This window comes from Panthera leo, chromosome C1 (genome assembly GCF_018350215.1).
Source record: "Panthera leo isolate Ple1 chromosome C1, P.leo_Ple1_pat1.1, whole genome shotgun sequence".
NCBI classification, from domain to species: Eukaryota; Metazoa; Chordata; class Mammalia; order Carnivora; family Felidae; genus Panthera; species Panthera leo.
This window is the reverse complement of record NC_056686.1, coordinates 212,607,777-212,615,545: the sequence shown is the minus strand read 5'-3', so window position 1 is coordinate 212,615,545 and position 7,769 is coordinate 212,607,777. Positions and strand designations below refer to the sequence as shown.

Sequence of the window (7,769 nt, the reverse complement as noted above, 5' to 3'; positions counted from 1 at the left end):
CATTCCTGTGTTAGAGCACTTGCTAAAAAACTTACTTTGCAATGTGGAGGCCATGGACTCATTCTTCAGGGCAGAGAATGACTGATCACCACCCTCCTGTCTCTTTGGGATGCTTGACCAGTGAGAAGTGCACATGCCTGTAGCCATACTTATTGATTTCATAGGATCATAGTCACTCTGCAGGCCCCATACCCAGAGGCCCTGCTGTAGAGGTAGATTGATTATAGATTCGTGTTTGATGGTACTCCTTGGGGCTTACAATAAGGCTTCTTCCAACTCTCCAAAAATGTGCAAGAAGGGGAGAAAAGATTGCCCTCCAAGAGTGATCAAAAAGAGGCTTGTAAGAATAGCCAGTTAGGACTCCACCTGACCTATGTCTGACCACCACCCTCCCCCACAGAAAGAATGGCTTATATTTGTGTTAGGCTTCTGTGTGGACATGATTCCCATTCTCTCGGTATATACCTAGGAGTGAAATTGCTGGGTCAAATGGTAACTCTATGTTGAACTTCTTGAGGAACGACCAGACCATTTTCCAAAGTGGCTGCACCATTTTACATTACTACTAGCAATGTATGAGGGCTCCAATTTCTCCACATTCTTACCAACACTGTTTTTTTCGGTCTTTTTGATTATAACAATTTTAGCGGGTGTGGGGTGGTATCTCACTGTGGTTTTGATGTGCATTTCCCTGGTAAACGATGTCGAGCATCTTTTCACATGTATTGGCCTTTGTAGATCTCTTTGAAAAATATCTATTTGGATCCTTTGCCCATTTTTTAATTGGTGAGAGGCTATTTTCCCCCCTCCTGACACCAGATCCATGGTATCTTTTCCAACTTCACTTCTTCAACTCTCCAGCGCCAACTGGGTGTCCAACAATTAATCCTATTCTAACACTGCCTGGAGTTAGCACCAGACTCCACAGGTTTAAGAGCTCAGTCCCACAAGAATGCCTCCACTTCAGAAGCCACCTGCAAGTATTAGGTCCCCAGGTTACCTACACGTCTGTCCAACTTGGCTAAAAGTCAGGGGTTCCCACCCACCCCAGGTTCAATAATTTGCTAGGACAACTCATAAAGGTCAGAAAAACTCCAATGAGTCCTGAGCATAGACGCCTCGGTCCTCATGGAGTTGGGCTGTGCCACCCTCCTGACCTATGGATGCGTTGGCCTACTCAGAAGCTCTCCAAACCCTGTCATTTAGGGGTTCTCGTGGAGGTTTTATTATGTAGGCATGACGGTGCCATTGGTGATTATCACAATCTCTAGCCCCTCTCCCCTCCCTCGAGGTTGGGGGGTAGGGTTGAAAGTTCCAAGCTTCTAAACAAGGCTTGGACTTTCTGGAAACCAGTCCCTGTCCTAGATACCAAGAGGTGGGCCCCTCTTCCAGTTTCCTCCCTTGCTTCCCCCCTTCTCCCTCCTCCCTCTCTCACACACACCCCCCTTTGGGCCTCCTTTCTATGACTCCATTTTCTCAGCTGCCGCCAGGGGCCAGGGTCTCCTGCGGGGAGCCCAGCCGGTACCCCAGGTCTCCCTTCAGGGCTGGGGTGAACCTCCAGGAGAGCCAGGAGGGGAGAGATGGGAGAGGGTTGGGGCAGAGGGAGCAGCGAGCCCACCAAGTTTGGGGGGGGCGGTAATCAGACGGGGGAGGGGGCAGTAATCAGGCAGGGGGAGGGGAGGAGCAGGGAGGAGGCCTCAGGGCCCCCCCCACAACTATGGAAGAGCAGCTGCTGGGGCCTCCCCCTCCAGGTGGGGGCTGGGAGCGCCTGGGATTGGTGGGTGGGGAGCCTGGGGACCCTGATGAGCCTCCTAGTGGCAGAGACCCTGGTGCGGGGAGGGAGGGGGTCCCGGGAGGTCGATGGAAGCAAGACATCAGGGACTTTCTGCAGCAGATAATGACCATAACCGACCAGAGCCTGGACAAGGCCCAGGCCAAGAAACACGCCCTCACCTGCCACCACATGAAGCCTGCTCTTTAGTTCCTGTGTGGAACCAAGGAGAAAACCGGCCTCGGCATTCGAAGCTCCCAGAGGAGCCGGTGGGCCCACATTGGATGCGCCCAGACAACACGCTTCTGGCATGGGTGTGGCTGGGCCTGAGAAAGGAGGGGGCTCAGCAGCAGCAGTGTCCCCCTACAACTCCATCCAACACTTGGGCTATGGCAGCAAACCTGCTCAGATCTGCCACATCTGCCATTGGGAGCTGGAGAAACGTGAGCGGCGGGCATGAATCGAGTTCACAACCACGTCACAAACCTGCTGAGGGAACAGGGCCGCACTCGGCCTGTGGCACCCAAGGAGATGGAGCACGTGTCATCCATGGAAAGTCCCGTGCCATCCAGATGCAACTCAGGCAGAGCACCTGTGAGGTTGTCATGGCCCCACGTTCCCGCTTCTCGGATGGATGGCAGAAGAAAAGGCTGCAACTTGAGCACACAGGCTACCGAGGTCTCAGTGAGTATTTCTACTGGCATCTGAGTAACCCAGAGCCTAGTGATGAGGCTGAGGAGGAGCTTGGCAAGAAGTGTGGAGGTGTCTCGGGTCTCCAACTGGTTTGGCAACAAGCGGATTCGGTATGAGAAAAATACTGGGAAGTTCCAAGAGGAGGCCAACACCTATGCTGTCAAGACCTCCACATCAGTCTCCCAGGAGGTCCACAGCCACACCAGCTCCCAGATACCCCCTTCCTCTGCAGGCTCTGGTGGCTCTTTCAATCTCTCAGGATCCGGAGACATGTTTCCGGGGATGCCTGGGCTCAACGGAGATTTCTACTCTGCTCCCCAGTGGAATCACTCCGGCACTCAGTGGGGTCAGGGGGCTACAGGGATAACCTTGGGGGAGGCCAGATGTACAGCCCTCAGCAAGTAAGGGCAAATGGTGGCTGGCAGGAGGCTGTAAGCCCATCCTCAGTGATGTCCCCAACAGGGGGACCAGGGAGCATTCACTCTGACACCTCCAACTGATCTTGCCCTCAGGGCCACAGGGGTGGGGGCTCACAAAACGACTTTTGAAGAGGACACAGGCATCCAGAGGACAAACCCCAGACACAGGAGAAGCACAAGACAGAGAAGGGAGAATGGGGTCATCCCTTCCCCAATCAGACTCTCTCAGTGCTGGGGGTGCTGTGCTGACTACGTGGCAGGGAGAATGGGCTCCCCTAAGGGGAGAGTGGGGTCTGTTGTCTCCTTTTTTCAAGTCTTTTTCTCTTTCTCTCACAAATACCCAGAATCCCATTGTTCAGATCCCTTTCCCTTCTTCCTGTCCCCCAACCCCAAACCATATTCCATTTCTCTCTCTCCCTCCCTCCCTCTCTCTCTCTCTCTCTCTCTCTCTCTCTCTCTCTCCCCCACTCTCCCTCCCCAACCTTATCTGCCTATCTGCTCTGGGATCTGTGGAGAAGCCAGCCCTGCCTGACCAGAAATGCCAAAACTGCAGACACACCTTCTGGACAGAGGACATGGGCCACAAACCCTGTGTCTCCCCACCCCCTACCCCTCCAGATGGCTTTATTACCTCATATGCAGCTCATCTTAAACCAACAGAATCGCTCAGTGGACTAGGGGGAAAAAAAGATACCTAGAGGTGGATGAAGAGTCACCCCATTAGAACAAAAGAGGCTCCTGTCACACTTATCACTCAGGAAATCCCAAGGGTTTTAGGAGCTCTGTGCCAGGAACTAAAAACAAGGACCAAATATCTTTCGTGTTATACCACAATTAAGTTATTTGCCTTTTTGTTATCGAGTTATGAGTTCTGTACACAATCTAGATATCAGTTCCTTATCAGATGTATAATTTCTTCCATTCAGTAGGCTTTTAACTTTCTTGTTGGTGTCTTTAGCGCAAAAGATTCAATTTTGATGAAGTCCAATTTACCTGTTTTTTGTCTTAGTTTCTTACGCTTTTGGTATCATATCTAAGATGCCATTACCACATCCGAGGTGACAAGATTTATCCTTATTTTCTTCTAAGAATTTTATGGTTTTAGCCCTTATATTTAGGCCTAAGATTCATATGGGGCTAATCTATCTAATGTGAGACACATCCACAACTTCAATTTTTTTTGCAGGTGGATATCCAGTTGTCCCAGTGCTGTTTTTTAAAAACCCTATTCTGGGAGAACCCCTCTACTTGCTAGACGGGATGCGGCCTGATTCATGAATCACTTAATAAAGCCAATTAAGATCTTCAAAACAAACCAACGAACACGAACACACACACACACACACACACACACACACACAGCGCCACACTATTCTTTCCCCCATGGACTGTCTTGGCACCCTTGTTAAAAATCAGTTTGACTACAAATGTGAGGTTTATTCCTGGACTCTGAAACCTATTCCATTGATCAATGTGTCTATCTTTGTGCCACTACCACATTGTCTTAATCACGTTTTTTTCTTTCTTTTTTAGTAAATGCTGAAATTATAAAGTCCTCCAAATTTCTTCTTTTTCAAGATATTTTTGGTGTTCTTGGCCTCTTGAGTTCCCTACGAATTTTAGGATCAGTTTGTCAATTTCTGCAAAGAAAACAGCTGGAATTCTGACATAGATCACATTGAGTCTATAGATCAATTTGGGGAGTATTACCAGTTTAATAATACTAAGCCTTTTGATTCATAAACAGGATGTCTTTCCATTTATTTGGGATTTTTAAATTTAACATTTTGCGGTTTTAAGACTGTAAGTTTTACACTTCCATCGTCAAAGTTATTCATTTCATTCCTTTTGGTGTTACTGCAAATGAAAATTTTTTTTTAATGTTTGTTTATTTTTGAGAGAGATAGAGAGACAGAGTGTGAGCAGGTGAGGGGAAAAGAGAGAGGGAGACACAGAATCCGAAGCAAGTTCCAGGCTCCGAGTTGTCAGCACAGAGCCTGACATGGGGCTCAGACTCACAAACTGTGAGATCACGACCTGAGCTGAAGTCGGAGGCTTAACCAACTGAACCACCCAGGTGCCCCTGAAATTGTTTTCTTAATTTCATTTTTAGATTATGCATTATAAGTATATAGAAATTCAACTGATTTTTTATATTAATCTTGTATCCTGCAACCTTGTTGAATTTATTAGCTCTAATAATTCTTTTTAAAAAACACTGTATACTAAAATGACAGAAGTTAGGAACTCTTCCTCAAACCACTTCATTCCAAAAGTTCAGAGAACTAATTTCACATTAAAAAAAAAAAAAAAAAAGAGGAACACAAAGTATCAATGTAAAAGTCCCACCCAAAGTATCTGTAAGAAAAAAAAGATAAGCAGAACATCCATACAGACAGTAAGTGAAACTATACCAAATATTCCAAGTCAAGAAAAAAAACATTACAAAAGTCAGAGTTAGAAAAACTCAGAAGTGAGAGCACAGCACTTAGGATAGATTTAGAAATAAAAGAAACAATAATTTCAGATATGAAGTCTAAATTAGAAGAAATACAAGAGCAAATCAGATGATGCCTCATGAGACATAAAATGTGAAAAGTAGGAATTTTTTAAATCAAAAAAGAAAAGCACACATAAAGGAGTTCAAGAGAAAATGACAAATACTGGAAGTATGCAAAGAAGTCCCTGAAAATGAAACTCATAACAAGGGAACATAATACTAAAAACAATAAAAATTAAATTAAAAATTAAAAATAAAGAGCATGGCAGAGATTTGATATTACATTGCATTAGTCAGGATCCACTTAGAAGAAAGAAACCACAAAGGGGGACACCTGGGTGGCTCAGTCGGTTGGGCGTCTGACTTCAGCTCAGGTCATGACCTCATGGTTCGTGAGTTTGGGTCCTGAGTTGGGTTCTATGCTGACAGCTCTGAGCCTGGAGCCTGATTCGGATTCTGTGTCTCCCTCTCTCTCTGTGCTCCTCCCCTGCTCACACTCTGTCTCTCTCTCTCTCTCTCAAAAATGAATGAACATTAAAAAAAAATTAAAAAAGAAAGAAAAAAGAAATCACAAAGGAATCTGAGTAGGAAAAGTCTTATATAAAGGATTACTAACTGTAACAGGAGGCTGGAATAATGGAGGAATGACCAGTAAAGATTAAAAGGAACCTTAAAGAACACGGAAGTAGTAAAGCCTCTACACCTAGGGCTGAGACAGAGGAACCAAGAAAAGGGCCTCCTTCCTCAGGGTTGGTACCAAGACCCTGGTAGGAGACACAGCTGTGACTCACTGGATGGTGGCCTGAAACCACCCAAGGGGATGCCAAGGGAAGCTTTCCAGGGGTGGCGCCCTGTAATGCTGACCACCAGGCTCTGCTGGAGCTAGCTCCGGGAGCTGCAGACACTGCATGAGCCTGGTGCAAGAGGCACCCTAGAGTCAAGAAGAGAAACCCCTTCCTCCTCCAGTGCCCCTACAGCGCCCTCTCCTGACAAAGTTCAACACTGGGCCAACTCACAAAGGGGAACTAGCTACCCGGTTTAGCTCCATTATTGCAGAGCGGACAGTGAAGATGGCTTTGGAAGCTGAGACACTACAGATTAATAACTGGTGCCTATATATTAAAAAAGAACACAATATGCCTGAGAAAACTGACTCAGAATGAGCAACACCAAGACATATTTTAGTAAATTTACTGGATATTAAGAGGTGGAGGGGATCCTTTAATCATGGAAGTGAAAAAGAACAAGTGACTCACAAAGGAAAGAAAATTAGATTATCATCAGACTTTTCAACAGCACTTCTTTGTATGAGAAAAAAAATGGTGTGACCTATCTAAGGCAAAAGTCTGAGCCAAGGATCTTATATTCAAGAAAACTGACCTTCAAGTATAAAAGGTACGAACTGTAATCAATGTACAAGAACTCAGGGAATATTGTTCCCATGAGCATTTCCTGAAGAATTTACTAGAGAACAAGCCTCAGACTTCCAAAATTACTAGCTATATCAGCAGAAGAACTAGCAGAGAGCATTAAATACATAATTACTTGTAGAACCAAAACTGTATGACATTTAAGAGAGGATATGGTATATGAAAGCTATACGCTCTATTGATGTAAATACAGAACAGCTAGGGGTGCCTGGGTGGCTCAGTTGTTTAAGTGACCCGACTCCCGATTTTGTCTCAGGTCATGATCCCAGGGTTGTAGGCTCAAACGCATCAGGCTCCATGCTGAGCATGGAGCCTACTTGGGATCTCTCTCTCTCTGCCCCTTCCCCACTTGCACTCTCTCTCTCTCTCTCTCTCTCTCTCTCTCTCTCTCTCTCTCTCAGAATAAATAAATGAATATTGTATTTAAAAACACAGCGGGGTGCCGGGGTGGCTCAGTTGGTTAAGCGTCCGACTTCAGCTCAGGTCATGATCTCATAGTTTGTGAACTCAAGCCCCATGTTGGGTCTGTGCTGACAGCTCAGAACCTGGAACCTGCTTTGGATTCTATGTTTCCCTCTCTCTCTGTCCCTTCCACACTCGCACTCCATCTCCCTCTCTCTCTCAAAAATAATCATTAAAAAAAATTTTTAATACAGAACAGCTATAAAAATTAGGGTGAGAACCTTTTTTTTTTTTTTTTAATATGGAACGCTTCACAAATTTTGTATGTCACCCTTGCACAGGGGCCATGCTAATCTTCTCTGTATCATTCCAATTTTAGCATATGTGCTGCAAGAATGAGCACGAGAACTTTCAAACTCTTCTCAGTTATCATTCTGGTGGTAGCAGCATTAGTATTGATATTCCCTGTTGTGTGTGTAATGTAGCCTAAAACAAGTGAGTAATTATGAGCTATTTTAACTATCATCCCCCGTGTCCTAAAAATCAAGATTCTC

General features: G+C 45.7%; 1 non-coding gene and 1 pseudogene across 1 annotated transcript; one reads left to right on the top strand and one right to left on the bottom strand.

Annotated features, from left to right (window-relative positions):
• Positions 1-1,696: 1,696 nt before the first annotated feature.
• On the top strand, positions 1,697-2,964 carry LOC122226779 (annotated as a pseudogene).
• Positions 2,965-7,510: 4,546 nt separating this feature from the next.
• Positions 7,511-7,618, bottom strand: LOC122228928. Its single transcript, XR_006206814.1, has one exon. It is a non-coding gene; the product is annotated as a U6 spliceosomal RNA (small nuclear RNA).
• Between the last annotated feature and the right edge of the window lie 151 nt (positions 7,619-7,769).